Source organism: Tamandua tetradactyla, chromosome 6 (genome assembly GCF_023851605.1).
Source record: "Tamandua tetradactyla isolate mTamTet1 chromosome 6, mTamTet1.pri, whole genome shotgun sequence".
Taxonomy (NCBI): Eukaryota; Metazoa; Chordata; class Mammalia; order Pilosa; family Myrmecophagidae; genus Tamandua; species Tamandua tetradactyla.
The window spans coordinates 100,111,591-100,130,709 of NC_135332.1; the positions used below are offsets into that span (position 1 = coordinate 100,111,591).

General features: G+C 37.4%; 1 long non-coding RNA gene across 1 annotated transcript in view; it reads left to right on the plus strand.

Annotated features, from left to right (window-relative positions):
• The window catches only part of LOC143686254 (uncharacterized), a 39,329-nt gene that overhangs the window by 8,305 nt on the left and 11,905 nt on the right, over positions 1 to 19,119 (plus strand). The window contains exon 2 of the long non-coding RNA XR_013176990.1: positions 16,564 to 16,632. This is a non-coding gene — a long non-coding RNA (uncharacterized LOC143686254). The remainder of the gene's footprint in view (positions 1 to 16,563; positions 16,633 to 19,119) is intronic.

A 19,119-nucleotide genomic window follows, 5' to 3' on the forward strand; every position in this document is an offset into this window, starting at 1 on the left:
GCAGGCATTGGTGTGCTCCATGCCCCCTTCTGCAGAGAAGATGGAAACAGATGTCTCAATTTATGACTGTTCAGTGCCCAAGATTACTCTCCCTTGCCTCACTGGCTGGAATCTGGGAACCGGGATCCAACAAGCACCAGGATCACCACTGTGGAGATGGACTTTAGGGAGTTCACCCAGCCTCTCCAGCCCTCTTGCCTTATTATTACAGTAAATAGTAAATAGTAATAGTAAATAGTAAATAGTAAATCTCTTAAAGCAATCCACTCTGCCTACCCCAGTCTACCTGATCAGTATCACTCTGTAGCCTGGAGGATTCTAAATGACTTTTAAAATTTTACTGCCTCCCCAACCCCTGACCCCCACATGTGTTCTCCACTTCACAGGTCAATCTTTTCAAATAGCCTCCTTTAGTGGCTTCCTCTTGATTCACCTTTCTTCTGGGCTCTTGACTCCTCTCCTACAACACCTTGCTGTGTCCCTCCCATCCCATCACACACACTCTTTCTGCCGTGGGCTGCTACCACCCCTTTACCTGGTCAGCTCTTCCTCACTCTTTTGCCTCCCACCCAAGTGTTACTTGCTCAAGAAAGCTTTCCCTGGATTCCATGATAATCTCAGCCCCCCATATTACAGACTCTCTTAGCACCGATCCCCTTCTTCGTGGCTCTTATCAGCCCTGAGATTTTGCATGAACTCATGATTGTTTGAAAGGTTCCATAGATAAAGAAGTGGTGAGTTTACAAAATGACCATGCATACATACAGGGTCTCCATATACCACACTATTAGCAGCACCTTGCATTGGTGTGGACCATGTGTTACTATTAATAACACTTTTTATTATAATTGTGCTTTTTTAAAAGTTGCAATTGATGAGAGATTATTAAAATAGTTCTACCATCCATTATTTACATTAGTTGTAAATAATTTATCACTCTATTATTACCACATTGTATTAGTATTATACATTTGTTATAAGGCATAAAAGAACATTCTCATACTTGTACTATTAACTGTAGTTCATCATCTACAATAGGGTTCACTGTGCTGTACAGTCCTATGTTTTATCTTTTTATTTTTAGTCTAGGAATATATACATCTTGAAGTGTTCTTTTTTAACTATATTTACCTATATATTTCCATACTGTTGATTACGTTCATAATGAAGTGCTATCATTACCTGTCTATTTCTAAACTTTTACCGTCAGCCTAAATAGAAATTCTGTTACAAGTCAGGCTCAACTTCTTATTCTTGACCCCAATTTATTGCCTTGTAACTTACATTCTAGATTCTAACTGATTGAATTTGCTTATTATAATTTGTTCATAACAGTGAGATCATACAATTTGTCTTTTTGTGCTTGGCTTCTTTCACTCAACCTAAGGTCCTCAAGGTTCATCCTTGTTGTCACATGCATTAGGATTTCATACCTTCTTAAAACTGAATAATATTCCATCACATGCACAAACTATTCATTCATCTGTTGATTGACACTTAGGTTGCTTCCATCCTTTGGCAATTGTGAATAATGCCGTCAAGAACATCAGTATGCAAATGTCTGCTCATGCCCTTGTTTCATTTCTTTTGGGCATATTCCTAGTAACAGGATTACCAGATCATAAGGCAATTCTGTACTTAGCTTCCCGAGGAACTGCCAAACTGTTTTCCATAGCAGTTGCACCATTTTACCTTCCTAATAGCAGTGAATGAGTGCTCCTCTTTCTCCACATCTTCTTCAAGACTTCTAGCTTTCTCTGTTTTTAGTAGTGGCCATTCTAGTAGGCATGACATGATATCTCATTCTGGTTTTGATTTGCGTTTCCTTAACTGCAAGTGATATTGGGTATGCTTTCATGTGATTTTTGGCCATTTGTATTTCATCTTTGGACAAATATCTATTCAAGCTTTTTGCCCATTTAAAAAATTTGAGTGTTTGTCTTTTTATTGTTGTTATAGAATTTTTAAATACATTTTGGAAATTAAACCCTATCGGATGTATGGTTTCCAAATATTTTCTCCCATCGCATAGGTTGCCTTTCCACTTTCTTGACAATGTACTTTGAATCACGGAAGTTTTTAATTTTGAGGAGGTCCCATTAATCTGTATTTTCTTTCATTGCTTGTGCAATATAAAGCCTAAGAAACCATTGCCTAACACAAGATCTTGAAAATGCTTCCTTACTTTTTCTTCTAAAAGTTTTTGTTTTTGTTTTTGTATGCTGTATGGTGGGGCCACATTTCATTCTTTTTCCATGTAAGTATCTCATTATTGCAGCACCATTTGTTGAATTTTTCTTTTTTTTGGTTTGTTTGCTTGTTTGTTTTTGGGAAGTGTATGGGCCACAAATCAAATGCAGGTCTCCTGCCTGGCAGGCAAAAATTCTACCACTGAACTACCCCTGTACCCTCTTTGTTCTAGAATTTTTATGGTCTTGGTGTTTATATTTCTAGGTGTGTTGAATCAACCTGGCATACCTGGTATAAAACCCACTTGACCATGGTGTATAATTCTTTTGATCCATTTTGAGTTAATTTTCATACAAGGTACGAGTAGGAGTCCGCTTTCATTCTTTTGCATATGAATGTCAAGCTTTCCCAGAACCATTTGTTGAAGACACTATTCTGTCCCAGTTGGGTGGACTTGGCAGCCTTGTCAAATATTGATTGGCCGTAGATGTGAGGGTCTATTACTGAACTTTCAGTTCAGTTCCATTGGTTAATATTCCTATTTTTATGCCAGTACCATGCAGTTTTGACCACTGTGGCTTTTATAATATGGTTTAATGTCAGGAAGTGTGAGTCCTCCAACTTCATTCTTCTTTTTCAAGAGTTTTTGGGTATTTGGGCCCCTTACTCTTCCAAATAAATTTGATAATTGGATTTTCCATTTTTGCAAAATAGGTTGTTGGAATTTTCATTGTGATTGCATTAAATCTATAAATTGCTTTGGGCAGTATTAACATCTTAATGTTATTTAGTCTTCCAATTCATAAATACAGAATGCATTTCCATTTATTTAGGTCTTCTTTGATTTCTTAAAGCAATATTTTGTAGTTTTCTGTATATAAGCTGTGCTGGTTTGAATCTATGGTGGACCCCAGAAAAGCCATGTCCTTTAATCCTCATTCAATATTGCTGGGTGGGAGCATTTTGATTGTTTCCATGGAGATGTGACCCACCCGATTGTGGGTAATGACTTTTGATTAGATGATTTCCATGGAGGTGTGTCTCCACCCATTGAAGGTGGAGTTGCTTACTGGAATCCTTTAAAAGAGGAAATATTTTGGAGAGAATCTGTTTTGGTACAGCATGAAAAGCCAGCAGACACCGCCATGTTTGCCATGTGCTCTTCCAGCTGAGAGAGAAATGTTGAATGTCATGGGCCTTCTTGAACCAAGTATCTTTCCCTGGATGCCTTAAATTGGACATTTCTATAGACTTGTTTTAATTGGGACATTTTCTCAGCCTTAGAACTGTAAACTAGCAACTTATTAAATTCCCCTTTTTAAAAACCATTTTGTTTCTGGTATATTGCATTCTGACAGCTGACAAACTAGAACATAGGCCCTTTACATCCTTGGTTAAATTTATTCCTAGATATTTGATTCTTTTAGTTGCTGTTCTAGTTTGCTAGCTACCGAAATTCAATATACTAGAAACAGAATAGCTTTTAAAAGGGGGAATTTAATGAGTTGCTAGTTTACAGTTCTAAGGCCTAGAAAATGTTCCAATTAGAACAAGTCTATAGAAATGTCCAATCTAAGGCATCCATCCAGGGAAAATACCCTGGTTCAAGAAGACCGATGAAGTTCAGGGTTTCTCTCTCAAATGAGAAGGCACATGGCAGACACAGTCAGGGCTTCTCTCTCAGCTGGAAGGGCACATGGCAAACATGGCATCATCTGCTAGCTTTCTCTCCTGGCTTCTGGTTTCATGAAGTTCCCTGGGAGGCATTTTCCTTCGTCTCCAAAGGTCGATGGCTGGTGGACTCTCTGCTTTGTGGTGCTACAGCATTCTCTGCTCTCTCTGAATCTCCCATTCTCCAAAACGTTTCCTCTTTTATAGGACTCCAATAAACCAATCAAGACCCACCCAAATGGGTGGAGACATGTTTTCACCTAATCCAGTTTAACAACCACTTTGACTAAATCACATCATCCTGGGAGATGATCTGAGTATGGTTTCAAACATACAGTATTGAATAGGGATTATTCTACCTTTATGAAATGGGATTTTTATTAACACATGGCTTTTCTAGGGGGCATACATCCTTTCAAACAAGCACAGTTGCTGTTGTAAGTGGACCATTTTTCCTGATTTCTTCCTCAGATTGCTCAATACTTATATATAGTACAACTGATTTTTTGTATGTTTATCTTGTACCCTGCCATTTTGCTAAATTTGTTCATTGGCCTGTAGAAGTGTTGTTGTAGACTTTTTGGTACATTCTATATAAAGGATCATATCATCTGCAAATAGTGAAAATTTGACTTTTCCAATTTGGATTCTTTTTATTTATTTTTCTTGCCTAACTGCTTTAACTACAATTTCTAGCACAATGTTTAATAACAGTGGTGACGTGGATATCCTTGTCTTGTTTTAGATCTTAGAGGGGAAGTTTTTAGTATTTCATCATTGAGTATGTTTCTAGCTATGGGTTTTTCATATATGCCCTTTATCATGTCAAGGAAGTTTCCTTCTATTCCCTTCTTTTGAAATAGTTTTGTGAAGAAAAGATGCTGGATTTTGTCAAAAGCATTTTTTAATATATTTGTAAAGTATTACATTAATTGTTTTTTCTGTGTGTGTTGAATCAACCTGGCTCACCTGGTAGAAAACACACTTGACCATGGTATATAATTCTTTTAATGTGTTGTTGGATTTGATTTGCAAGTATTTTGTTAAGGACTTTTTTTTTTTTTTTTTTGGTGTGTGTATGTGTGTGTATGCATGTTTGTTTTTTACATGAGCAGGCACCGGGAATCAAACCTGGGTCTCTAGCATGGCAGGTGAGAACTCTGACTACTGAGCCACTGTAGCCTGCCTTTTGTTGAGGATTTTGTTTTCATCTGTATTCATTAGAGAAATTGGTCTGTAATTTTCTTTTTTTGCAGTATCTTTATCTAGCTTTGGTATTAGGATGTTGTTATGCTCTAGAATGAATTAGGGAATGTTCCCTCCTTTTCAATTTTTGGGAAAAGTTTATGCAGGGTTGGTATTAATTCTTCTTGAAATTATTAGTAAAACTCACCTGTGAAGCCATCAGGTCCTGTGCTTTCTTTGGGGTTGAGGTGGGGGAGGTTCTTTGTCTCTTATAACGGTTTTGCATTTAAAGTCAGTTTTGTCTGATATTAGTATCACTATCCTAGCTCTTTTTTGTTTACTGTTTGCATGGAATATCTTTTTTTAGCCTTTCACTTTCAATCTATTTGTGTCTTTGGGTGTAAGGTGAGTCTCTTGTAGACAGCATGTAGTTGAATCATACTTTTTTATCCATTCTGTCAAGCTGTGTCTTTTGATTGAGGAGATTAATCCATTAACATTCAATGTTGCTACTGTAAAGGCAGTACTTACTTCAACCATTATTTCCTTTGATTTTTATATGTCATATCCTATTTTTGTCTCTCTTTTTACCCTTTTAGTTACCCATACTGATAATCTTCATTTCTACATTCTCCTCCAAGTCTCTCTCTCTCCTGCTTTTTCCTTTCATCCTGCTGAACACCATTAGTAGTTCTTGTAGTGTAGGTCTCTTGTTGAACTCTCTGTTTCTGTCTATCTGTGAGTATTTAAAACTCTTCCTTATTTTTGAAAGACAGTGTTGTGTAGATAAAGAATTCTTGGCTGGAAGTGTTTCTCTTTCAGTACCTTAAATATATCTTTATTTTAAATATATGTTACCACCACTATTCTAGTTTTCTAGATGCTGAAATGTGATATATCAGAACTAGAATGGCTTTTAAAAAGGTGAATTTAATAAATTGCCAGTTTAAAGTTTTAAGGCTGAGAAAATGTCCCAATTAAAGCAGGTCCAAATTAAGGCACCAACAAGAGGTTACCTTCACTCAAGAAAGGCTGTTGAAGTTCAGGGTTTCTTTCTCAGCTGGAGAAGCACATGGCAAACATGGCGACATCTACTAGCTTCCTCTTCAGGCCTCTTGCTTCCTGAAGATCCCCCAGGGGTGTTCTCCTCTTCATCTCCAAAGGTCACTGGCTGGTGGGCTCTGTAGTTCTCTTGTCATTCTGAAGCTTTCTCAAAAATGCTTCCTCTTTTAAAAGATTCCAGCAAACTAATCAAGGCCCATGTGGAATGGGTGGAGTCACATCTCCCTCTATTCAAAGTGGGTGAGTCACATCTCCATGGAGATAATCTAAGCAAGTTTCCAACCTGTAGTACTGAATGGGGATTAAAAGAAACAGGTGCATCCACAAGATTGATTAGGATTAAAACATGGCTTATCTAGGGTACATAAATCCTTTCAAACCAGCACAACCACTGTCTCACCCCCATTGTATCTGGTGAGAAGTTGGAACTTAATCTAATTAGCATACTTTGCATGTGATAAATCACTTTTTTCTTGTGCCTTTCAGAATTCTCTATCTTTGGCATTTGGCATTCTGATTAGTATGTGTCTTGGAATGGGTCTAGTAGGACTTATTCTTTGGAGTATGTTGCATTTCTTAGACATGTATATCTAAATCTTTCATAAGAGTTGGGAATTTTTTTGGCCATTGTTTCCTCAGATATTCTCTCTGCACATTTTCCCTTCACTTCTCTTCTTAGGACAACTATTACCTGTATGTTTGTGTGCTTCATGCTTCAATTCCCTGAAACCCTGCTTAATTTTTTAAATTCTTTTCTCTTCTTTTCTGTTTGAATGATTTTGGATGTCCTATCTATTAGCTCACTGATCTTTTCTTCTCCCTGTTCAAATCTGCTGTTGTATGTCTCTAGTGTATTGTTTTTTTATCTCTTCTAGTGTCACTTTCATTCCTTATTTTTTTGTTCTCTTTTTATACTTTTGAATTTTTCTTCATGCTCATCCAATGTCTTCTTAATATCCTTTATCTCTTTATCCATATCTTCCTTCATCTTTTTGAATTCATTTAGGAGATTTGTTTGAACATAATTGATTAGTTGCTACAAATTCTTTGTCACTTCTAAAATTTTAATTTGTTCTCTTGACTGGGCCATATCTTCCTGTTTCTTAGTATGGCTTGTGATCTTTTGATGTTGTCTAGGCATCTGAATATCTTGATGAGTTTACTCTGAAGGTCATTTTTTCTCTCCTATAGGGTTTTATTGCTGATTGGCTTTGTGTTAAGGCTTTTCTTTGACACTTGGTTCAACTTATTTTTTTTTTTTAGCATGGGCAGGCACTGGGAATCAAACCTGGGTCTCTGGCGTGGCAGGTGAGAAAACTTTGCCTGCTGAGCCACCATGGCCTGCCTGATTCAACTTATTTTTGACCTTTAAAATTGCCATGTTTAACTGAGTAGACATTTTGGCTCGTCTTCATCTAATTCTTGCCCTGGGTTTGTGGAACAATTTTTAAGATTACTCTATTTGTTTAATTCTTTCACCCCCAGGAGAAAGCTTCCTTTCTTCTGTTCCTTCTCCAAGAATCTTGATCTGTTCTATTTGTTTTTGTTTTACCTCTACAGTTTTTTTAAACACTCCTTTCATTAGCTTTAGTTGCTTGTGCCTGGAGGGCAAATTCTGTAAGGAGGGTCATCCCAGAAAGGATTTTTCCAAGTCAGTGTTTCCCAGCCAAAACAGGACCGGGCACCCACAAGTGGATACAGACTGGCTCCAGAGAACCCTGGGAGAGGGTTAGGAAAGATACCCAAGAGCCTTTTTGACAGGTCCCTGAAACTGTGCTTCAGCAGATGGCACCCTTCAGCAAACTGTTCCCTTTGGAACCCTTCAGCAAACCATTCCATTTAGCCCTTGGGGACCCTGTGTCTTTAAACCTTCCTATTGGGGTGGAGTTGAAACAGTGAGTGTAGCTCAGAGCCATGACCCAACTATCGAAATTCACTAATCAAAAGCCATAATCATTTCTCAGTTGTGCCCACCCCTGTTCCTGGGAAAGAGGATTTTTATGTCCCTTTTTGTCTGCAATTAGCCTGGGTCTGGATTTCAAAACAGCGCACAGCAAAAGTGGGGGACCAGCACTGGCAGCTGCTGTGGAGTGGGTTATTTACAATCCTTCAAAGCCTTTTCTCAGCCTCTTTCTCCTGCTCTTCCCTGGATGCTGCACACTGTGCTTCTGGCCTCCAGAACCCCAGAACAGTTATTTCACATAATTCCTTCCTGTTTCCCAGCTCTTTTGGAGGAAGGAATGAATCCTGCAGTCCCCTACCCCACCATGTTCCCTGGAAGTTCTCAAACCACTTTCCTTTTTACTCTCTGTACACCCTACTGTATCTGGCATGTTTTAGGTGTCAAATGAACACCTTTTCAACGAAACTAGCTATTACATTAATTCTAAGGTCATTTAAAAAATCTTACATATTGTTATTCTATACTTTTTTAATTTGCAAATTCAGGGCTGATCAGCATGATTCTTTTATGGGATATCCTCACCTGCATTGTTTCTAGGCATCAGATATGCAGTGGGGATTCATAAAATTAACTGGACACAGGCATTTTGGAATTCTTTCCATAATGTGAAATGTGAGCCACTTTAGTGAAAGAATCAGAATTCCAGAAGAGCCCAAGTAGATTAGGAAGCTCCTCCTTGGGCTTGCCTCCAGTTGAAACTCTCCAAATACACTGTGAGAATAAAGCTGAAGCTATGATTGTACAGAGCTTGGTTGTTAATTAGCCCTTGGGTGGAAGGCACCTGTGAGCCCTCAGGCTTCTTTCTTAAGTCTTAGACCTGTTGACCTCTTTCACTCCTTCCACGCTTCTGGGCTGTAATTCAGCTTGGCAGTGTCAACCCAGGCCCTGGTTAGGATGAGCTCTGCTTGGTTAAGTCTGTAAAATTCCAGGTGGCAGCATCTTGCTTTCAATTTATGCCCCTTTCCTGAACTCTGCTTGGTTTTTGTATTCAGTTTTCTCTCCCTTATTTTGTCCTCTGCTTCCAGGAGACCCATCCTTTGATTCTGCAGAGTGGCTTAGGGTGACTTCATAGTGGGTTTCATTTTTGATATTTTTTGGCTCAAGTAGACTTTTTAAAAAGCTTCAGTTTGATGATGAAAGAAAACTGTCTTGACCAAATGAAACATATCATCTGAGGTTTAAATGACACTAAGGAACAAGATTCTTATAGTGACAAAACTTGCTTTGTATGAAAAATTACAAGAAAGTCATTGACTTGATAAAGAATTCTTCAGAAGGCAGAATTTGACACTTAAGGTAGTAATGAGTTTCTCAGCCTTGAGTGTGCATGTGAATTACCTAAGAGATAGGACAAATGTAGACTTCAGGGTTCCAGGCCCACAAATGCTGATTCAGTGGGTGGGGCCCAGAAACTTACAGTTTTAAAAGCACCACAGGTGATTCCAATACGGCTGCTCATGGACCAAGCATTAACAACTCTTCTAGAAGCAGGCACAGCATTTTTCTATTGAGCAGGGGCTGAGCTGACATGCTGTAGGATCTGCTGCATGGGGACTGGGAAAAATAGGCTTTGGTTAGATACCATGGTCGACTGCCTTCTTCTGATGGGTGTCCATGTAACAAAATGTCAACATGGCAGATTTGGTTCATGATTTAAAGACAGTTTGACTATATAAATTGTGCATTACTCAAAAATGATTGGCATTTTTAGGAACATAATTTTCCTTTTCAGATGCAGAGATACTGCTTTTAGATAAAATCGTGTGGAAAAATCCCATGTCGTACTTATTTTAACTCTCAGATGGAACTCCTGACTGTCATTATCAGGGTCATCACTATTATGTCTCTGTCAGCCTTTTCATTTTTGTTTTGTGTTTTGGAGTTGAAATGGGTGGCTGTTCACTAGTTACAGGCAAACACATTTTTGTCCTGATATCCTGAAGTCTTTTTAGTCTTACCTCTGTGTTTTGCATAACTCTGTCTTACTGAGCCCACTGGTTGGGAGCAGCGCCTGTGCTTATTGAGGATGGGAAGAGCTCAGCTCATGTGCAGTGGTGAGACGAGGGGTCACCAGTTGGCTTCCATGGTCAGTAAAGCAGTGTGTTAGGGAAACAATGAATGAAAAGGCATGAGACATCCACATCTAGACAGATGAGTCTGTTTATCAAATAGTTGGAAGCTTCTTAAATGCTTTCCCTAACTATAAAATCAAATTATATGCAGTCATATTATCGAGAATTAAAAAAACATTTAAAAATATGAAGGGTAAAACAAAAATCCCCTGAAAGCTATCCACTAAGAAATAGATTTAGCAACATTTTGTGAATATTCTTTCAATATTTTGTGTATATATGTATCTATATATACACACACATATGCATCTATACATGCACACCCACACACACACAAAGGTTTTATTTAACATTCTGTAATGACATTTTTCCATGAAATTCAGTGTTTTCAAAATATGATTGGTAATAACTGTGTGATATATAATCCTATGATCACGTTATTATTTTATTTTTGGACATTAAGATGTTTTCCAAATATTTGTTATTCTCAGAAAAGCTTCAATGGAAATTTTTGAATTAAACTTTTTGTCTGTATCTTTGGTTATATCACTGTGTAGCTACCTTAGTAAATCAACAGCAAAGCTCTTCTAGTTTAGTGTCTCACTCAAACTTGTCAAGAAGCATTTCTAAAATGAACTTGTTGAATCACTTTCCAAATCTCTTGGGTCTCAGAAGGATAAAAACGGGTAGAGGGAAACTTCTCCCACTTCCTATCCCCACAGCCCTTACAGACACACATCTCTCTTCTCTCTCCATCCAGGATGTATTTAAAGTTTCAGTGGGGTCCCATGTTGGCACTAACACTTGTAGGTAGGTAGATACCTTAAAGCTATTCACTGAAGTATTTTGTGTGGCATTCATACATCTGAGGGTATAGTAGCTCATAGAGTATTCAATTCCATGTATTAAAACTTTGCTATGATAGAGCCCAGGTGTTAAGAAAATAATCCACAGAACCTTGGCAAATAGAGCATCATGTTTCAAAAGAGTCAACAATAAACTGTAATTGGCTAAGGAAATGTCAGAGTCACCGAGGAGATGAAATCATTAAGTAATAGTTTGTTTTTAGACATGTTAAACTAGAGCTTGGCAATTTCCAGCATCATCAGCATTTGTTAAACCATGGCATGAATGCAGAGCATAATACTCAGTAACCTAATGAAATAGGCTTTAATACTCTGAAAAAACATGATACATTTTAGTTCAATTTTAATGGTGGGGAATAAGAATTTAGAACAGTGACTTAAGAGTTTTTAAGAAAAAGGAAATTCAACAGTGATATGATTACATGCACAGTCATTCATCCAATATAGATGGGTATTTGTTCAAGTGTTCTCTTTTGGCAGCTTGTTTTAGGGACATGTGTGTAAAGCATCCCTAGAAAGTCTAGATCTGAGGAAATGGTGAGGGGCCATGCCCTACAGTCTCAACAGTTCTGGACTTTTCCTTTGCTTTTTCTCCCACCACTGACCCCCTGCCTCTTCCATCACAGAAAGCTGACCATGCTTCGCCTGTGTTGCTGGGTATGTCTCCCCTGGATCATCTCCTGTATGAGACATGCCATGGGGATCTCTGCCCACTGCCTTGTGCTCTTGTTTGTTGGTTCCACCTACTTGGGGTCAGTGCCCAGATCTACCCAACTCCTGTATAAGCTTGAGCCAGTACTTGGATTCTCTAAGCCTTAGAGTCTTCATCTCTAAGACGGGTACTCATAGACCAAGATTATAAGGTTGTGATAACTGGATGAAATTTTATATGTGTGTGTGTGGGTGGTGCACAGTCAGGATTACCTGAGTGTTTGCTCTTATTAATATTATGATTTGAACCTCAGTTCAGAGCTCTTCAAAATGAGGCTGTTGCCTCTTCCCTTTTTTTTTTTTTTATCTCTACGGACTTAGTATGAGTAGAACATTGGTTCATCCTCAGTAATGTCCTCAGCAAGCATTTGCAGCTGTCACCCAACCTTAGAAGTCTCGTTTATATAAGAGCCAATCTGTTCAGTTTTTTAGTTAAATCATAAACCTTGGTGTTTCCTATCGTGCACCCTACTGGGTGTGATAGGAGTAAAGGCCTAAGTCATAGAGCTTGCTGTTTTCTTAGGACACCACATTTACAGATATGAAGCATTTTTTGGAGTACGAGAGTGAGTATACTATCTATGTGGATAAAAGAGTGTTTGTTTAAAGTCCAAACATATGAGAAGTCATCTATCCAGATGAATGCCATCTACTCCAAGCTATTAGCTTTTGGAATCTCCATGATTCCAGTGCTGCAGCTATTGTCCACACTGTGTTTGCTTTCTCCTCATTTGAAATGGTCTACAGAGTCCATGGCACATTCTTGTCAATATCTACAGTAAATACAGTTTTTCAAGGGTGGGTGGATTTAGGTCCACTTCTTTGGGTGAAGCTTATAAACTGATCTTGAAGATGTGGTGGATACCAAAGGTTGGCTTATTTGGTACCCATGCCAACCCTCTATTGCCTTGCTTTCCTATGTCATAGAGGCTGGGAAGCTTTTTCGTACAGCTCAGGGTGGCCAGGGAATACTGACTGTGCCAATAACATGCATCTAGAAGTTCCTGAGAACTGTTCTCTACTTTTTTTAAATTTTTTTTATTTTTTTATTAATTAAAAAAAATTAACTAACACAACATTTAGAAATCATTCCATTCTACATATGCAATCAGTAATTCTTAATATCATCACATAGATGTATAATCATCATTTCTTAGTATATTTGCATCAATTTAGAAAAAGAAGTAGCAAGACAACAGAAAAAGAAATAAAATGATAATATAGAGAAAAAAATAAAAAATACAAAAAATATATATAAAAACAAACAAACAAGCAAACAAAAACTGTAGTTCAGATGCAGCTTCATTCAGTGTTTTAACATAATTACATTACAATTAGGTAGTATTGTGCTGCCCATTTTTGACTTTTTGTATCTAGTCCTGTTGCACAGTCTGTATCCCTTCAGCTCCAATTACCCATTATCTTACCCTGTTTCTAACTCCTGATGGTCTCTGTTACCAATGACATATTCCAAGTTTATTCTCTAATGTCGGTTCACATCAGTGGGACCACACAGTATTTGTCCTTTAGTTTTTGGCTAGTCTCACTCAGCATAATGTTCTCTAGGTCCATCCATGTTATTACATGCTTCATAAGTTTATTCTGTCTTAAAGCTGCATAACATTCCATCATATGTATATACCACAGTTTGTTTAGCCACTCGTCTGTTGATGGACATTTTGGCTGTTTCCATTTCTTTGCAATTGTAAATAACGCTGCTATAAACATTGGTGTGCAAATGTCCATTTGTGTCTTTGCCCTTAAGTCCTTTGAGTAGATACCTAGCAATGGTATTTCTGGGTCGTATGGCAATTCTATATTCAGTTATTTGAGGAACCGCCAAACTGCCTTCCACAGTGGTTGCACCATTTGACATTCCCACCAACAGTGGATAAGTGTGCCTCTTTCTCCTCATCCTCTCCAGCACTTGTCATTTTCTGTTTTGTTGATAATGGCCATTCTGGTGGGTGTGAGATGATATCTCATTGTGGTTTTGATTTGCATTTCTCTAATGGCCAGGGACATTGAGCATCTCTTCATGTGCCTTTTGGCCATTTGTATTTCCTCTTCTGAGAGGTGTCTGTTCAAGTCTTTTTCCCATTTTGTAATTGGGTTGGCTGTCTTTTTGTTGTTGAGTTGGACAATCTCTTTATAAATTCTGGATACTAGACTTTTATCTGATATGTCGTTTCCAAATATTGTCTCTCATTGTGTAGACTGTCTTTCTACTTTCTTGATGAAGTTCTTTGATGCACAAAAGTGTTTAATTTTGAGGAGCTCCCATTTATTTATTTATTTCTTCAGTGCTCTTGCTTTAGATTTAAGGTCCATAAAACTGCCTCCAATTGTAAGTTTCATAAGATATCTCCCAACATTTTCCTCTAACTGTTTTATGGTTTTAGACCTAATGTTTAGATCTTTGATCCATTTTGAGTTAACTTTTGTATAGGGTGTGAGATACGGGTCCTCTTTCATTCTTTTGCATATGGATATCCAGTTCTCTAGGCACCATTTATTGAAGAGACTGTTCTGTCCCAGGTGAGTTGGCTTGACTGCCTTATCAAAGATCAAATGTCCATAGATGAGAGGGTCTATATCTGAGCACTCTATTCGATTTCATTGGTTGATATATCTATCTTTATGCCAATACCATGCTGTTTTGACCACTGTGGCTTCATAATATGCCTTAAAGTCTGACAGCGTGAGACCTCCAGCTTCGTTTTTTTCCTCAAGATACTTTTAGCAATTCGGGGCACCCTGCCCTTCCAGATAAATTTGCTTATTGGTTTTTCTATTTCCAAAAAATGAGTTGTTGGGATTTTGATTGGTGGTGCATTGAATCTGTAAATCAATTTAGGTAGAATTGACATCTTAACTATATTTAGTCTTCCAATCCATGAACACAGTATGCCCTTCCATCTATTTAGGTCTTCTGTGATTTCTTTTAACAGTTTTTTGTAGTTTTCTTTGTATAGGTCTTTTGTCTCTTTAGTTAAATTTATTCCTAAGTATTTTATTCTTTTAGTTGCAATTGTAAATGGAATTCCTTTCTTGATTTCCCCCTCAGCTTGTTCATTGCTAGTGTATAGAAACGCTACAGATTTTTGAATGTTGATCTTGTAACCTGCTACTTTGCTGTACTCATTTATTAGCTCTAGTAGTTTTGTTGTGGATTTTTCCGGGTTTTCGACGTATAGTATCATATCGTCTGCAAACAGTGATAGTTTTACTTCTTCCTTTCCAATTTTGGTGCCTTGTATTTCTTTTTCTTGTCTAATTGCTCTGGCTAGAACCTCCAACACAATGTTGAATAACAGTGGTGATAATGGACATCCTTGTCTTGTTCCTGATCTTAGGGGGAAAGTTTAAAATTTTTCCCCATTGAGGATGATATTAGCTGTGGGTTTTTCATATATTCCCTCTATCATTTTAAGGAAGTTCCCTTGTATTCCTATCCTTTGAAGTGTTTTCAATAGGAAAGGATGTTGAATCTTGTCAAATGCCTTCTCTGCATCAATTGAGATGATCATGTGATTTTTCTGCTTTGATTTGTTGATATGGTGTATTACATTAATTGATTTTCTTATGTTGAACCATCCTTGCATACCTGGGTTGAATCCTACTTGGTCATGATGTATAATTCTTTTAATGTGTTGCTGGATTCGATTTGCTAGAATTTTTTTGAGGATTTTTGCATCTATATTCATTAGAGAGATTGGTCTGTAGTTTTCTTTTTTTGTAATATCTTTGCCTGGTTTTGGTATGAGGGTGATGTTGGCTTCATAGAATGAATTAGGTAACTTTCCCTCCACTTTGATTTTTTTCAAGAGTTTGCACAGAGTTGGTACTAATTCTTTCTGGAATGTTTGGTAGAATTCACATGTGAAGCCGTCTGGTCCTGGACTTTTCTTTTTGGGAAGCTTTTGAATGACTAATTCAATTTCTTCACTTGTGATTGGTTTGTTGAGGTCATCTGTGTCTTCTTGAGTCAAAGTTGGTTGTTCATGCCTTTCTAGGAACTTGTCCATTTCATCAACATTGTTGTATTTATTAGTGTAAAGTTGTTCATAGTATCCTTTTATTACCTCCTTTATTTCTGTGAGGTCAGTGGTTATGTCTCCTCTTCCATTTCTGATCTTATTTATTTGCATCCTCTCTCTTCTTCTTTTTGTCAATCTTGCTAAGGGCCCATCAATCTTATTGATTTTCTCATAGAACCAACTTCTGGTCTTATTGATTTTCTCTATTGTTTTCATGTTCTCAATTTCATTTGTTTCTGCTCTAATCTTTGTTATTTCTTTCCTTTTGCTTGCTTTGGGGTTAGTTTGCTGTTCTTTCTCCAGTTCTTCCAAGTGGACAGTTAATTCCTGAATTTTTGCCTTTTCTTCTTTTCTGATATAGGCATTTAGGGCAATAAATTTCCCTCTTAGCACTGCCTTTGCTGTGTCCCATAGGTTTTGATATGTTGTGTTTTCATTTTCATTCGCCTCGAGATATTTACTAATTTCTCTTGTAATTTCTTCCTTGACCCACTGGTTGTTTAAGAGTGTGTTGTTGAGCCTCCACGTATTTGTGAATTTTCTGGCACTCTGCCTATTATTGATTTCCAACTTCATTCCTTTATGATCCAAGAAAATGTTGTGTATGATTTCAATCTTTTTAAATTTGTTGAGACTTGCTTTGTGACCCAGCATATGGTCTATCTTTGAGAATGATCCATGAGCACTTGAGAAAAAGGTATATCTTGCTGTTGTGGGGTGTAATGTCCTATAAATGTCTGTTAAGTCTAGGTCATTTATTGTAATATTCAAATTCTCTGTTTCTTTATTGATCCTCTGTCTAGATGTTCTGTCCATTGATGAGAGTGGCGAATTGAAGTCTCCAACTATTATTAAAGTTCTCTACTTTAAAGGTAAGCTTCAGGTGGAGAAAGTTTTTGGCCATTTTACCTTCTTCTATGTGGTGTAAAGGATACCTGTGGAGTGTGTTTGTGTGTATGTGTGTGGTGGTACCAGCCAGGTTACAACCATGAGGACACCTTGAAGATGAGACACACACTGAACGGATGGTGAAGTAGAACAATGAGAGGACCTGGGTTGCTGACAACATCACGGAGCTGCTTTTCCAGCTTCAGGCTGTGTGAGACTTGATGTGCACGTGGGAGAAATATATCTTTGATTTATTAACATCTGCTTATTTGGTTATCTGTGACTTGCAATTGAATGTATTCCTATCAGTATACTCAAGACAATTCCATAAGAAGAATTCCAGCTATGTGTTGAACTGGAGCAAAATTATTGCAGAAGTATTGCTTTCCACTGGAACAAAAGTTAGGATGGTTTGAATGTAGAGAAACGGAGACAAGTGGAAGAGCTAACCCTGGCTGAGCGCTCCTTTGTGCCAGGCTCATTTCAAAGGCTATTTCCTTCAGTGAAGCCCATGAAATCATAATTGGTTTCTTTTCCAAAACCATGAAGCAGAAGAGTTAGAGTTCAAACCCATATCTCAATGTCTCCAAAACATGGCCTGTGGTTTAGAGTGAGTGTCTGTGTGTCTGTAGAGTGAGCGTCTGTGTATGTGTGTGGGTTTCAAGGGGGCATTTCAATCAGGGCACAATATGGACAAATATTATCTAGGAAAAACAAGAAGATTGGCTGGGCTGTAGTTTAGGATTCAGGCTGAGAAATCCAAGAAGATAACTGTGTCCAGGAAAGGGTAGTGGCACATTGTGGAGGTTGTGGACCATAACACACTGACTGGGTCACGGTTAGTTGGGAAAGCGTCATGAATTCTTAAGAGGGGAATGCTATGGCATGCTCCAGGAAGGGTTATTTGGGACCAGTTTTCATTCTCAGTAAAAAAAGGACACAGACTTAACTGAAACCACTAAGATGATTTTTTAGGGGACTACTTTTGCCAACATGCTATTGCTTAGACTGTGAATCCCAGACACCTGTACCTCCTTACTGTACATTTGAAATTCTGGGCAGGTGAGAATGCCAGGCCGGGTGTTCACGAAATAAAGGCAGAGGAAGTTCCATCTTGCTGTGATGCACTTTTAGCAACTTTGCATTTTTGGTGTTGCTCTTACTCAGGATTTGAAAGAGGATAGAAGAGCATGTTCCTTCTGGGATAGGAGCAGAGTGTTAGAAAAATCTTTGATAATTTGAAATTATGTGTGACACAAAATAGCAGAAGATTAAGATCAATTCTCTTGCTACTCAAAGGGAAGAATGGTCTGCTATGCTAAGCTGATTGCATTATGCTTAATGTTTTAGATAAGATCTCTTCCTGGAAGAGTGATAATTTTTCCTAACAAAGCAGGTAAAAGCTAGCCGCTTCATGTTGCTTGAATGAAAGCTATAGCTTCACTCAACTTTTTCTTTTTTTAGTTTTAGAGACAATTCAATTTAAGAATTCACCAGAAGTGTCTTTCTGAGGTTTTGTCAGCACCCACAAAAACTGGTTTATCAGAATTTACCTACAGAAGAAGGTACCAGAAGACCACACCTGACATTAAAATTGATGCTATATGAATATAATTCTGATCCATAGACATCAGTGGCTATTCTGTTCAATCATTCAAGCTTTCCTGATTATAGTAATTATTCTCCTTGTATTTCCCTGCAAATATGCTGTCTATTAAGACTAGATGGACTGGGGAATGTAGCCATTTAAGGATATGTTGATATTTTGCATAATTTAGATTTTCAGGATTCCTCTTATCACTTTTCTCACTTGCAGGTTAAAAACCAGGCTATCATTTAAATGGCCTATTTCTTTTTTTATATGAATGAAAAATTTCCTTTGATTTCATGCAGCTCTCAACATCTCCACATATTTATTAGAATTTAAACAAACTACAGATGGCTTATTTCAACAGACTCAATGTTTATTCTTAATATATTTTGAAAATGACTTTATACTTAAGTAAAATATTTTGTTAATATAGCTTTTAAACAAATCCTCCATTATTAAAGTCTTTGTCCAATATTGATTTAATTTAAAAATTATCTAGGGATAGTTACTAAATATACAAATTTAAAAATGTTTTTGCATGAGGAAGAACAAAAGAATGTCAATAGTGCCAGGTGTTGAAAATAGATGGTAATTAATATTTAAAATCTTTAACTTAAGTTAAAGCAAAACTTGTTTATTGGTACAAAATTTATATTTTGACTAGTGCATTTCCTAATATAACTTATATGGACAGCTTAATTGAACAACATAGTACATGGAACCTTGAGTAAGGCATGAGATTTTGTAAGTTTATCCAGAATGATGCCCCGAAAAATCCCAGAGTGATTTGAACAGTTAATAAAAAAGTATTTGCAAATTCCCCTTGAGGGAATGCTGAGAAAAGGGGAAAATTCAACTTCCCTAAGTGGAGAACTCTAGA